At 49.0% G+C, this 14647-nt stretch overlaps 1 protein-coding gene and 1 long non-coding RNA gene across 3 annotated transcripts in view; both read left to right on the top strand.

The window, feature by feature from the left end:
* Positions 1 to 14647, top strand: part of LOC122684460 (UL16-binding protein 1-like) — a 260152-nt gene that overhangs the window by 35172 nt on the left and 210333 nt on the right. The window lies entirely within an intron of this gene.
* Positions 5033 to 8931, top strand: LOC122684494. Its single transcript, XR_006338059.1, has 3 exons — positions 5033 to 5141; positions 5986 to 6125; positions 8589 to 8931. It is a non-coding gene; the product is annotated as an uncharacterized LOC122684494 (long non-coding RNA).

Genomic DNA, 14647 nt, shown 5'->3' with positions numbered 1-14647 from the left:
GTGACCTCTAATTATAATAGTGTGACTCTAGGTGTGGGAAAAGAAAAGGAGGGAACTATGTCCTGGAACACAATAGGTTAAAAGACAGAGGCTCCAGAAAATCTCTCATTGTCTATCAATGGGTCTAATCCAGAAACTAATACCTGGAGTGATATATCAACGAAAACTTTCACCTGAACTGGGATGAGCCTCCCAGCACCATGGGACCAAAATTGGTCATGAAATGTCTCCCAAATATTGGTCAACTTTCTGACCAAGGGAAAGGACTGAAAAACGGAACATTTCCTGTTATGTCAGTAAACAAGGATGTCACAGTCACCAGCGATTCCAGCCCTCCAGAGTACTCAGGAGGGAAAAGAACACCTGTGATATGGCAGGAATCAGGCTGCAGCCCCTTGCTACTGGGAGCCCTGAGGAACTGGGAAGGTGAAAACACAGACAATTGGCCTCTGAGAGCTGAGATGCACATGAAAGGAATGATTTCAGTGAGCCCAAACTCTTGCATCTTCCCATGTATAGGAAAACACTAAATTCCTTGAGATATCTGGTTTTCTTTAATTTACAAAAATACTTTGGATGTTCAGACTACCTGCCCTTTGTTGCAAACTGCTACATAACCTGACTCCTCCCCGCCGCCTTCTCGAAGAGTTCTCTTGACGCTACTTCAGATGCTACTTCCCAGACTTATGTCTTAAAAATTTCCACCAAATATAACACGGCTCTCAACTTTTAGGTTGTGACTATTTTTTAAGTTGACAAGGGTCAATTGATTTTCAAGGGGCTACCAAGTCAAGTCCTGGGCAAAGAAGAGTGTTTTCAGCCAAAGGTGCTGGGGCAACTGGACAGTCACATGCAAAAGAATGAGGTTGACCCGCCTCCTTACACCATATACAAAATTAACTCAAAATGGATCAGAGACATACACTGAAGAGCTAAAGCTATGAAAGTCTTAGAAGAAAAGATGAGTGAATCTTTGCCTTTGCATTTGGAAGAAATCTTCTAAAATACAATATAGACACAAATGACAACAGGAAAAAAAAGACTTTCAAAATTTTTTTTAAAAATTGCATTTTAAAGGATACCATGAAGAAAGTGAAAAGACTATCTTCAATGAGAGAAGATATTTACAAGTCATTTGTCTGGTAGGGCTTCCCAGGTGGCTCACTGGTAAGAATCAGCCTGCCAACTCAGGAGACACAAGTTCGATCCCGGAACAGGAAGATTCCCTGGAGGAGGACATAGCAACTCACTCCAGTATTCTTGCCTGGCAAATCTCATGGACAGGGGAGTCTGAGGGTCTACAACCATAGGGTCGCAAAGAGTCAAAGACAAAGGAGCGACTGAACACGAGAACCAGCGCACAGATATCTGGGAAGTGACTGACATCTAGAATAGATAAAGAACTCACACTCCATAATGTGTGTGTTCTCTGGACTAGCTCCCAGCGAGGACCCATGGCAGGTGATCTAAAAAGTGCTTATGAACCACAACGGATTCAATGACACTCTGCCACATCTTACATCATTCTAGTCTCAAAATAACTTTACCGCGAAAAACTAACTTTTTTGTTTTTGTTATAAACAAGTGGACTAGAACATTTCATTTAAGTCATAAAGAAGTAGATCGACTTCATTTAAGTCAAAAGCAAGCGGATTTGAAATCAGATCAAACCAATACACAACAGACATTCCCTGTGGGAGGCAGTGTGAAGTTAGGGGTGCTGGGGAAGACCGCGTGCCTGGGACCCTGGAGGTTCAAGGTGAACGGGGAACCACCGTGGGGAGGAGCAGAGAGGGGCTGTCCCTAGGGAGGCGGGGTGATGCCCTAGCCTTCGGACATGTCCCAGACTTGATCACAGACCTCCTGGAAGGGCGGTGGGAGTAATGGAACAGTCGGAGAATAAATGGCCTGCTGCCATGTGTTTTATTTACCTCATCTCTTTATTTAGCTGCCCTTATAAGGAATGCCATCCAAGGACTGACTTGTGGCAGCTGGTCAGGTGGCCAGGGAAGAATCGCTTTCGGACCCGCAGGAGAGGACAGTAGAGAGAAGAGAGTGGCGGGGCCCGAGCGCCGGGAACCTCGGCCCCCGCAGGACCGAGAAGACGCCCGTGGCTCCTCGGCCGGCCCCCGTCCCAGGTCCAGGGTCCGAGGTCACCCCGGCTTACCGGAAAGAGCCTCGTCATCACCCCGCACCCCAGGCACTTCCTTACAGAGACTCACTCACGGGCCGGGCGGCCCTCCCGGGGGCGCCGTCCCGCGAGCGCGGCACCTCCGCCGGGGCCCCTCTTCCGCGCCCGCCCGGGGATCTCCGCTCCAGCGACGCTGCTCCGAACGCCGCCGGCCGAGCTCCCTCGAGCCGGGGCCGCTGGGCGTCTGGCCGAGATTCGAAAGAGCGAGTGAAACAGAAAACCCCGAGGAGAGTTTCGGAACTTCTCTTGTGGTTGCGAACTGTACAGTTTCAACCTGCGCGAGAGCGACCTTGGCTGGACCCTGCAAGCGAGAACCGCGTCCCGCCGATCGCAGGAGCCGGGTGCGGAGGAGGAGTGGACGGTGAGTACGAACCCAGGGCGGCCCCCCAAACTGTTCTGTGTTCTCCCGCCACCCCGAAGCCAACACCCGGGAGAACGCGGGGTTGAGCCACCTGCGCGGCTGACATCCTGCGGGAGACGCGTAGCGCAGGGGAGGGGGCTGGGAAAGGCGGGAGGGGCCGCTGCTGCTTGACTCGGGAAAATCCGTCCACGTTTGGCGGTGAGCTTGCTCCTCCGGAGCCCTAGGAGGACTTTGCAACTTGCCCATGAGCAAACGGTAATAAATTACCGACTATTCTGGAGCTCGGCTCCAACAGGACTATTGGACTCTTGCACACCCTCCTCCGATATGGCAGACCTGGGGGGGTCGGCCGCTGCTGGTTTGATTAACAGAAGGGAATGACAAGCCACTCCAGTACTCTTGCCTGGAGAATCCCATGGACAGAGGAGCCTGGCGGGCTCTACAGTCCAGGGGGTCGCAGAGTCGGACACGACTGAGTGACTAACATGGAGTGAATCGTAATCATCACAGAGAAAGGTTAGGATGGAAAGTGGATGGAGGAGAAAAGAAGGGACAACTGAGCAGGTGATGGCAGCGGCGGTGGGGTGGGGGTGAGGAGGAAGTGAGTTCAAAGAAAGATCAGAGGAGGAAGTGGCTCATGGAGTGAGCAGAAGAGCCAACAAAACGTGGGCTTTTCTTGCTCACACCAGAAAAGGGCTTTTTTGGAGGGAGGATAGTTGTTCAAAGTGAATTTGGCTTCGTAATGTCATGACTATGTTTTTTTTAAATGAGTAATTACATTTGAAACTTGAGAAATACTTCCTGAGCATAAGTTTTACTTTTCTTGTTTTTCAGCAGGGCTTCCTCAGTCTAGGGCTGAAGACTTTGGGTGGTGCCAGGAGGCAGAGGTATAGACACACCCCAGGCTACCTTTTCCGGTCATGCTCCTAAAACTGCTGGGAGGAAAGTCACTGGCTCACACCACAGGTCATCTTTTGCTGACACTGCTGCTGACCGAGAGCCAGGAAGACTCTGGGCAGTGAGTTTCCTGGATCTGGGGCTCTGGTGGGGGAGTGGGGGATGAGAGAAAATGGGGAGGGAAGGGGCTCCACCCTGGTGGGCGCCTGTCCACCTGCTCTTAGGATGGTGAGGGTGTGGTTTGGCTGGACTGGCTGCCCAGGAGATGACACCCTGCCTTCCGAGACCCCGCCCAAGGCAGCGTGCTGGGCCTGTGCTCCTGGAGCCGCTTTCCCTCTCCTGGCAAGTCCCACCTCCTACTCCAGTAAAACTTTCCCAATGCCTAGGGACCCATCGATAATGTGCAATATGTCCTATGACATGTTTGTTCCCATTCTGTTGAAAGTCTTGTCTGTTCAGATAGATTTTAAGTCTCTAGAAAGCAGACACTGTCTTCTATTTTGCTACCTCACAAGCTGGCGTGTGCCTGTTTAGTCACTTAGCTGTGTCTGACTCTTTGACACCCTACACCTGACTGTAGTCTGCCAGGCTCCTCTGTCCATTCTCCAGGCAAGAATCCTGGAGTGGATTGCCATTTCCTCCTCCAGGCGTTTGAACCTGGGTCTCCTGCATTGCGGGCAGATTCTTTACTGCCTGAGCCACCATATATCAGAGAAATCTTCCTACTACTAGTATATGGACAGAAAAGATCCACGGTGGCATCAAAGTGTTTAACTAAAGCTCAGACAGTTAAAGGTGAGACAGGACTGAGGATGCAGCAGAGGAGGGGGTCTGGGATAGAGACCCCTCCCTCTGCAACCAGGCTCTGGAGGGGAATCTCCCAGACGCACCTGTGGTTTTCTCTCACAGATGCCCACTCTCTGTGCCTCGACCTCACTGTGAAAAACAGTCCAGACCGGGCCAGCCCTGGTGTCAAGTCCAGGGCTCCGTGGACACAAAGCCTTTCCTCCAGTCTGACAGTGACAGGAACAAGGTCAGACCTTTGGGTTTCCTGGGGGAGGAGGTAAACGACACCAAAGCGTGGACTGAACTGAGCCAAAAGGTGGGAGAAGCAGGAAGAGAGCTCAGGATGGTCCTGCCTGTCATCAAACTGGACAAAAAGGAGATGAGGGGTAAGTATGGGAGGGGGTGGGGAGCTGGAGACAGCAAGAGAGGGGTAGGGGCGGAGTGCATGCAGGGAGGTCCTTCCTGTGAAAAGACTGAATGTGATCCAGCCTTAGAGACCCGGTGGACCTGATGGGTAAGAGGGGGAGGTCATGGTCGGAAGATCATGGCCCCTAGATGTGCAGACACACTTTACTGACTGGGGAGGATGGACTGTGGACAGTCCAGAAAGATTCACTGTGTGTGGTCCTCCCTCCCTGCAGGTCAGGCTATGCTGTCAGTGTGAAGCTGAGCAATGCTCTGGTGGGTCCTTGCTCTTCAGCCTCAATGGATGGATAGCTCTCCTCCTTGACACCATGAGCATAACCTGGACAGTCTTCGATCCTGGAGCCACAGGCCTCAAGGAGGAGTGGGAGAATAACCAGGAACTGGCAGAGTATTTCAGGAAGATCTCAACGGGAGACTGCAGTTATTGGCTTAGGGAATTCCTGGAACACTGGGAGAACATGCTGCTCCCAGAGCCCACAGGTAGGTCTGAGTAGGGTGTGGGGGAGGTGGTAGCTCTCTTCAAAGGTCTAGTGCCTTCATGTGTGGATATGAGCACATATGTTTGTGCAACTGAAAATATGATGGATGGAGAGAGTGACTGATTTCTTGGTGGACTTCCTGTCTGGAGAGTCAGTGATGGGCATAGCACAGAACTTGCCAGCATCCTCCTTTCCCAGCCCACCTCCCTCAGCACAGGAGCCCCCTTCCTCATTAACCAATGACCCAGACCCCCGGCACTGCTCAATGGTCCCCGAACTATATATGCATTATGTTTCCAGGCCTTCTCTCCCCTCAGTTGTACTGATACTTTAACCAACTCTAATGTCACTTAATGAAGCCCTTATCCCTTCCCAGACAGAATTAAATACCCCCAATGTGTACTCCACAAAAAGGACTCCTCATAATAAACATGTCCACCTGAAAGATGGACATTTGCTGTCTCAGTGACTCAGACAGTAAAGAATCTGCCTGTAAGGCAGGAGACACACGTTCTATCCTTGGGTTGGGAAGATCCCCTGGAGTATGAAATGGCAACCCACTCCAGTGTTCTTGCCTGGAGAATCCCATAGACAGAGGAGCCTGGTGGGCTACAGTCCATGAGCTTGCAAAGGGTTCGGAATTGACTGAACGACTAACACAACTCAGGAGAAATATTAGCTCCACGAAGACAGAGCACAAGCCCATTCATCTTTCCACACCAGGACCTGAACAGTGGCTTCACATGAGTCAGTAACTATATGGGGAACGTGTGCTGTCTAAGGACAGCAGGTGCTGAGGAAGGTGTATTCTTAGATTTGACAAGGCTTTTGCTTTTTCACTTTAGAACCACTAATAATGGCCCCAGATATCAGCCAGTCTGCATCCATCCGTTTGGTCACTTGCATTATCCTATTGATCATCACCCAGTTAGTTCTAGTTGGTTCATCGTCATGAATCTTATGAAGAAATCAGGGACCACAGCAGGTGAGAAACTGGCTGGCCTCTGGCTCCTAGGCAGGTTTGTTCTGGTCAGGACTTGGGAGAGGTGAGCCTCGGGTCTCACCAAGGCCCTGGCCACTGGACCCATCTTTACCTAGATGATGTTCTCTCTTGGTCTTGGGCCCCCACACTTCCCTGTAGGGTTGGGAGCACTCTGTTGTTGGAGTAGAAGAGGCTGGTGTGGGCAGCAGGACAGTGCAGTGGGAGTGGGGATGAAGACAAGTGTCTTCTCCTTTGAGGGCACCAGGTACAAGATGTAGACATGGTGAGGTGGGGTGTTGTCCTGAGATCTTACTCAGGCTTTCCCAGCCCTTTGATGAAAAAAACCTTTTGTTCTCTGATGATAGCATTATCTAGTTTAACATTTTCCCCAGTGTTTTAACAGCTATTCCATTATCTGGATGTTTCTCCCTGGACTATGAGAAGGTACAATGTTAAACCAACTCTGGGTGGCAAAAACTGACCCTTGATGACAATCTGGCTGTTGATCTAATACACGACCTTCTGCTCAGAGTGGGGTTTAACAAGAAGCTAAAGAAGCTCATGCTTAAGAATTCCTTCACTTTCCATGACTGTTGATGGGCCCTTAAGATGTATTGACTTGGTCATTTTGAGGATTTGCGAAAAGTCAAATATTTGCTCAAAATCAGTTAAGACTTCAAGTTCTATTCTTTCCATCAGACTTCCCTTCATGTGGGGTGGAATCGGGGTGGGGGGGCGGGGGTTGGCATTTTAAAAATTCTCTTAAGAGGGTAATGCATTAGGGATAACATTATGTGATTTAATGAGATATAATTTATGTGTTCACACTCACTTTCATGTATAGTTAAGTTACCACATGGTTTTATGGGCTGATTGTGTTCTTCTTAATTCATGTGATAAAATCCTCACTTCCAGGAAGTCTTGTTGAAACCACTCAGTCGGTGGTGTGTGGTTACAGTCTGTGTTGTGATACAGTAGGAAGTATACATTTGGTCGGAGTCCTGGTTCCTGGAGCAGACTTTCTAAAACCCACATTTTGGTGTCATATTTCCTGTTCTGAGTATAGAACAATAGCTTTTCTTTAGAGACCTAGCAGACTAATACATATGCAGAAACCATAGTCAAGTGCTAACTGCTTAGATGTACACAAAAGTATTAGTGTACCAGTTAAATTATCATGTAGATTAATATATGTATTAACATACTGACATGTTAATGTGTAAAAATGTATCCAGGACAAAAGAAAGGATAAACTGTGATATAGCCATAAGTGGAACACTATAACCCAATAAACAAAGAATAAATTACCACAGTAAAACCATAGAAGCCTCATAAAAAAAAAAAAAACCATAGAAGCCTCATAAAAAGGATTTGAGAGGCAAGTGCTGGACACAAAAGAATATGTACGCTGAGGTACTCCTTTTTGTTGTGTTCCATTATTGTGAAGTTTAACTGAATTATTTTTTTAAGATGTATTTATTTCTGGCTGTGCTGGGTCCTCATTGCTGTGTGTTGGCTTTCTCTAGTTGCTGCTCTCTAGTTACGGTGCAAGAGCAGCTCCCTGTGATGGCTTTTCTGGTGGCAGAGCGCAGGCTCCAGGCTGCGGGCTTCAGGAGTTGGGCACACAGGCTCAGTAGATGCTTCCCCAGGCTCCAGAGCACAGCCTCAGTACTCGTGGCCCATGAGCTTAGTTGTTTTGCAGCATGTGGGATCTTCCCGGACAGGGACTGAACTCATGTCTCCTGCATTGGCAGGCAGATTCATCACCAAGGAGCCACCAGGGAAGCCCCTTACTGAGTTATTAAAAAGACATTCTGAGCTCGATTCTAAATCTTAGTAATTTATGGATGAAGATTAGATGTTCCATGACTCACAACCAGGAAATTATGCATGCTGGAAAAGATATTATTTAAAGGACTATCCACCACCTAGATGGACCCTTATCAGGTGCTCTAAACTAGTTCATGCACAGCAAAACTGAAGAGAATTAACTCTTGGATTAATATTTCCCACTTAGAGTGACTACAGTGAACTTGCTAACAGAGACGACTCCTGACCTCAGAAACACCTAAAACAATGCTTAAAACAAGGGGATGTTTGAGCTCATACATTCATACCAGGATGAGAAGAAAAGATCGGAAAAAAAATTTTTTTTTTTTTAGATCGGAAAAAATTTTAACCTTTCAGTTTTCATTAATGTCTGGACAAACTTGAAGTTTTCTCCTGTCAGGAATATATTCAGTGATGCAGAGAATTCAATTATACATTGTACCATTTTTGCCCAATGAGAATCACATGAATGCTATGGAAGGTCCTTTATTTTAGGGGCTCAAATGTGTTGAAGTCCTTACCATTAGGTGAAGGAGACCTCACCTGGAAATAGGGTGTGTGCAGATGTAATCCAACCAAGGTGAGGCCAGGGTGGATTAGGGTGGGCTCTAATCCAGTGACTGGTGCCTTTACCAGGAGAGAGAAATGTGGACACGGATAGAAGAGATGCATACAGGAAGACAAGACCCACGGGAAGAGTGTCATGGAAGGACAGAAATAGACAGGAGCTCCGCAACGCCAAGGGTTTCCAGGAACCACAGAGCTGTGCACGGTACCTCGGTCGAGTCCGCCTCTTTGCGGCCCCATAGACTGCAGCCCACCAGGCTCCTTTGTCCATGGATTCTCCAGGCAAGAATACTGGGGTGGGTTGCCATTTCCTTCTCCATGCAACCACCAGTAGTCAGGAAGAGACAAGATGGAGCCTCCCTTAGAGCCTTCAGAGAGGGCCCTACTGACACCTTGATTTCAGACTTCTAACCCTCACAACCTTGAAAGAATAAATTTTGGTTGTTTCAAGCCATAGCGTTTGTGATAATTCTTTATGACGACTTCACTGTCACAGGCAAGCCTGCGGGGGCTTAGGCTGCATTCCCAGCGCAAAGGGAACTGGTGAGCAAGAAGGAAGGCAGGAGAGCAGTTTTAGAAAAGAGCCAAGAAACAGACCCAGGGACATCTACAACATGACACCTAGTGGACGAGGTAGGAAATACCAGCGATGCAATACATGACACTGATGCAATATATGACAATGGAAGAAGTGGCTAATCCTGTAACTATAAAGGATTTCTATTTAGCACAATACACAAATGTTCATTTTAGGTTGATTAATGCATGAAGGTGACTGTTCGTGGGGGCTCGGGTCTGTATGCCAGTAGGAGCATGTTTGGTGAGTAGTTTTAGATATGGGGCTGGAGCATTAAAAAGGAGAAGGCACCTTTCCAGGTAGGACCCAGACAGAGACCTAAAATTCCTGGCTCAGCCCTGGGGCGGAGTCCTGGCATCCAGCCCCTTTCCAGAACCACCCGAGCTGTGTGTGGCTTTGGGGCAGCTGGAAGGCCCAGTATCTTGGGGATAACTGGTCAGTGTGACTGTGTATGTGAGAGAGAGGCAGACAGAGAGAGAGTGTGTGCGTGAGAGGAGGAGGGCAGAAGAGCGGAGTGACCGTGTTAGCTGCTCAGTCATGTCTGACTCTTTGCGACCCTGTGCACTGTGGCCCTCCCGGCTCCTCCGTCCATGGGATTCTCCACAAAGGAATACTGGAGTGGGCTGCCATTTCCCACTTAGGTTGTGTGGGGCAGTGACACTAATTTGTGATAAGAAGGTGAATGTGAAGAGAGTGAGGGAATGCTGGAAAGAGTGTGTTGGATGTGTGGGGAGCAACCACAACTAGTGTGTGAGAATGCTGGGAACCTTGGTGTGTGTGTGTGTGTGTGTGTGTGTGTGAGTGTGGACAGGTGAGCCTGGGACAGAAGGGGAGTGGACAGTATGCATAAGCAGAGGGCCTGGGAGGGGATCCCCTGGGGGACCCAGAGAGGAGGAGGAGAATGAAGGGAAATGGCCATGAGGGGAAAGTTTCTGGATGGCAGCGGAAGTAGATGGGAGCCTCCTGTGTGGAATTTGTGTGAAGCAGTGTGTACAGACAGTGTGAGGAAGCCAGGGTCCCTGCGGGAGGGGAACGCGGTGTGACTTTGCAGAGAGTGGAGAGCCAGTGGGGCAGGCAAGCAGGCACTTGTGTGTGAAAGAAAGTGTGTGGGGGTGGGGGTGGGGTGTGCACAGAGGGAAGCGGGTGTGAGGAGACCTGCACGGACAGTTTCAGGACGGGTGACGTGCGCAAGGGTGGAAGGATATGAGTGAGAAGCGTGAAGCCTATGTGGGGAGCACTTGCGTGTGACGGGGGCTGTGTGGGAGGCTGGAGAGTCAGGGGGGGCTGTGGGTGATGGAGGGCAGTGTGGACGCTGAGGGGGCTTGTGTGTGTAACTGGGGGCTGAAGTGTGGGAGGACAGGTGTGCATAGAGAGTGTGGGGTGAGCGGTGTGTCAGGACTGGTGCTGAAGAGGCCTCAGTGGTGACCGGCTCCCCAGCTTCTCCCTTCTCTGGGCCTGGACCCTATGGCCTGCACGGCATCACCCCGAGGTCCCAAGGGAACCAAACATTGGCAGGGACAGGGAAGAAGCTGTTAGCCCCTGACAATTTACTTTGTCTTTTTCTAGCTTGGAGACATCACACAAAGATATCTGCCTTGTGACAGGTGTCAACAGGGTCACCTGCCTTCACCAGCTGATGCCTCCCCCAGGCCCAGGGGCTGAACTGCGTTCCCTCCCTCAGCATCTTGTCAGCCTGGGGCTTCCCTGATAGCTCAGTTGGTAAAGAATCCACCTTTAATGCAGGAGGCCCTGGTTGGACTCCTGGGTCAGGAAGATCCCCTGGAGAAGGGAAAGGCTGCTGCTGCTACTGCTAAGTCACTTCAGCCGTTTCCAACTCCATGTGATCCCTTAGACAGCAGCCCACCATAGACGGCAGCCCACCATAGACGGCAGCCCACCGTAGACGGCAGCCCACCATAGTTGGCAGGCTCCCCCATCCCTGGGATTCTCCAGGCAAGAACATTGGAGTGGGTTGCTATTTCTTTCTCCAATGTGTGAAAGGGAAAAGTAAAAATGAAGTTGCTCAGTTGTGTCAGACTCTTAGCGACCCCATGGACCGCAGCCTACCAGGCTCCTCCATCCATAGGATTTTCCAGGCAAGAGTACTTGAGTGGGGTGCCATTAAAGGCTACCCACTCCAGTATTCTTGGGCTTCCCTGGTGGCTCAGCTGGTAAAGAATCCACCTGCAATGTGGGAGACTTGGATTCAATTCCTCGATTGGGATGATCCCCTGGAGAAGGCAAAGGCTACCCAGTCTAGTATTCTGGCCTGGAGAATTCCATGGACTGTATAGTTGGACACGACTGAGTGACTTTCACTTTGGAGCCTCTGAGGAATAGGATTCCCTTCAATCCCCTCCTGCCTACTAAACTCAGGGGGAGGGACACCTGTGGGGGGCACAACTGGTTGGGGAGAGGACCCAACACTCTCCACCATGCCCCTCCCACCTCTCCAGGCCCAGACCCCTCACTGTCCCCCAATTCCTTCCTCCCACCTTGCCCTTCTCCGCACCTTCTGTCATTTCTTACCGCTCATCGCCGGTGTTCCCAGGTCTGTCCAGAAGCTCAGGTGGGAAACTGAGGGCCAAAGAATTGATGCTTTTGAACTGTGGTGTTGGAGAAGAGTCCTGAGAGTCCCTTGGACTGCAAGGAGGTCAAACCAGTCAATCCTAAAAGAAATTAGTCCTGATTATACTTTGGAAGGAATGATACTGAGGCTGAAGTTTCAATACTTTGACCACCTGATGTGAAGAACTGACTCATTGGAAAAGACTCTGATGCTGGGAAAGATTGAAGGCAGGAGGAGAAGGGGACTACAGAGGATGAGATCATTAAAAAGCATCACCAACTCAATGGACATGAGTTTGACCAAGCTCCAGGAGTTGGTGATGGAAAGGGAAGCCTGGCGTGCTGCAGTCCACGAGGTCACAAAGAGTCAGACATGACTGAGAGACTGAACTGAACTGAACGGAACATATCAATCACTTCCCACACACCCATCTTCCGATACCATCACATTTAGGGCCAAGGTTGCAACAGACGAATTTTGCAGGGCACATGAGGACTGAGTCAGCACTCCCCATGCCAGCTAGCACCTGAGTTTCCTCACAGACACTTAACTCGGCTACAACTTCATTGTCACTCCAGCCCTGATGTGAGGTGGAGGCTCCACGGGGGCATTGGAGAAATAGACTTTCCTTCATTACGACAGTAACAGGCCCAAACCCTTGCTTCTCTTGGAGGAGAATTAATGCCTTGAAGGCCTTCTCAGAACAGACCCAGACCCTGGGGGAGACATGGGGCAAGGACTCAGAACCTGAGGTCATTCAGCTGGAGAATTGTGGGCCCAGGGTCAGAGGTGGGAACCAGGGCCTGGACACTCTCAGGGGAAGGAGAATGTGTGTGTGTTTAGGAGCTGAGTAGTGTTCAACTCTTTGCAACCCCATGGACTGTGACCCACCGGGCTTCTCTGTCCATGGGATTCTGCAGGCAGGAATACTGGAGTGGGTTGCCATGCCCTCCTCCAGGGGAGCTTCCCAACACAGGGATTGAACCCAGGTCTCCCGCATTGCAGGCAGATTCTTTACAGTCTGAGCTATTGAGACGCCATAAAAGCAACTTAAATGACAATCGACAAATGAATGGATAAAGATGTGGCGAGGGCTTTCCAGTGGGCCAGTGATAGGAATTGGCCTGCCAGTGCAGGGGACACAGGTTTGACCCTGGTCAGGGAAGGTCCCACGTGCCCTGGGACGACTGGACCCTGAGCTGTGGGAGCCCAGGTGAACAGAGCCGGGGCTTTGGGGCAGAAGCCTCTGTAGCGAGGCCTGTGCGCACCAACCCTGCTCTGTCCCCTAAGTCTGTCCTTGTGGCCCAGCAGGTTCCCTGGATCCTGGGGCTGAGACTGGTTAGCTTTACTCCTCATTCTCTGACATTTGTTCTCCTTCCCCCTTCAAGGAACCTCATACTGGTCAGAATGGCCATACTGAAAAGTCTATGACTTTGAGGATGCTCTGGCACTTAGTGATGGACAGGGAAGCCTGGCTTCTAGTCCATGGGGTCACAAAATTCGGACATGACTGAGCAACTGAACTGAACAAACAATAAATGCTGGAGAGACTGTGGAGAAAAGGGAACCCTCCCACACTGTTGGTGGGAATGTAAATTGATACACACACAATGGAGAAAGGTATGGAGATTCCTTTCAAAACTAAAATCAGGGCTACCATGTGGTGATGATTCAGTTACTAAGTCCTGTCCAACTTTTTGCCACCCAAGGGACTGTTGCTCACCAGACTCCGTCCATGGAGTTCTCCAGGCAAGAATACTGAAGTGGGTTGCCATTTCCTTCTCCAGGGGATCTTCCTGACCCAGGGATTAAACCCAGGTCTCTTGCATTGCAGGCAGGTTCAGAGCTACCATATGATACAGCAATCCCACTCCTGGGCATATATCCAGAGGTGACAGGTGATGGAGAGAGATAAACTGAGAGGTTAGGATTGACACATACTCACTACTATACTTAAAATAGATAACCAACAAAGACTTATTTCTGTGGCATAGGAAAGTCTGCTCAATATTCTGTAATAGCATAAATGGGAAAAGAATTTGTAAAAAAACTAGTCACATGTATGTGTGTAATTGAATCACTTTGCTGTACACCTGAAACTAACACACATTGTTCATCAACCATATACTCCAGTACACAATAAAAATTTTAATTAATTAAAAATAATAAATATTGATATTAAGTATCTTCTCACGTGTCATTGGGCCATGTGTAAGTCTTCTTTGGAGAAATGTCTATTTAGATCTTCTGCCCATTCTTTGGTTGGGTTCCCTGTCTTTATTATTGAGTTATAAGAGCTTTTCATATATTTGGAGATTAAGCCCTTGTTATCTGCAAGGGTGACATCATTTGCAAATATTTTCTCCCATTCAGTAGTTTGCCTTTTTTGTTTTGTTTATGGTTTCCTAGCTGTGCAAAAGTATGTAAGCTTGATGAGGACCCATTTATTTATTGCTTTTGCTCATCTTTTTGTTTTCTGATTCTACCAGAGTAGAATCCATCTGGAATTGGCCTTCTTTCAGGAACTTTAATTTCCCCTGAATGGTTGCTGGGACCAAGAGAAAATTGGTTTTTTTTTTTTTGAATGACAAATAATGCTGGATCATTATAACCTATGTAATTTTCAAAGTTTGTACAATTATATATTTAAAAAAAAAGGAGGGGCAAACAAGCTGTAGAATTATACAGAATCCTTCTTCAAAATGCATTGGCATTGACATTTGAAGGAATAATAAACAAATGGGACTGAAGCAAACTTGCAGAGTGATGAACTGGCCTAATTTCAACACTGTTGTGTCTCTGGGACTCAGGAAGCCCGAGGAGAGGGAGAGAGATGAGAGAAGGGCAGGTCAGTGGAAGGGTCAGGACCCAGACGACCTTTATCAGTTAAGTTTGCCACCTGAACTGGCACCGGAAACAGTAACTGGGTTGGCTGAAAAGCTCCTTCAGGTTTTCATAAGATGGTGTGGAGAACCCTGAGGA

This window comes from Cervus elaphus, chromosome 26 (assembly GCF_910594005.1).
Source record: "Cervus elaphus chromosome 26, mCerEla1.1, whole genome shotgun sequence".
Lineage (NCBI taxonomy): Eukaryota > Metazoa > Chordata > Mammalia > Artiodactyla > Cervidae > Cervus > Cervus elaphus.
The sequence above is the reverse complement of the archived record's forward strand: the minus strand, read 5'-3'. Positions and strand labels throughout refer to the sequence as shown.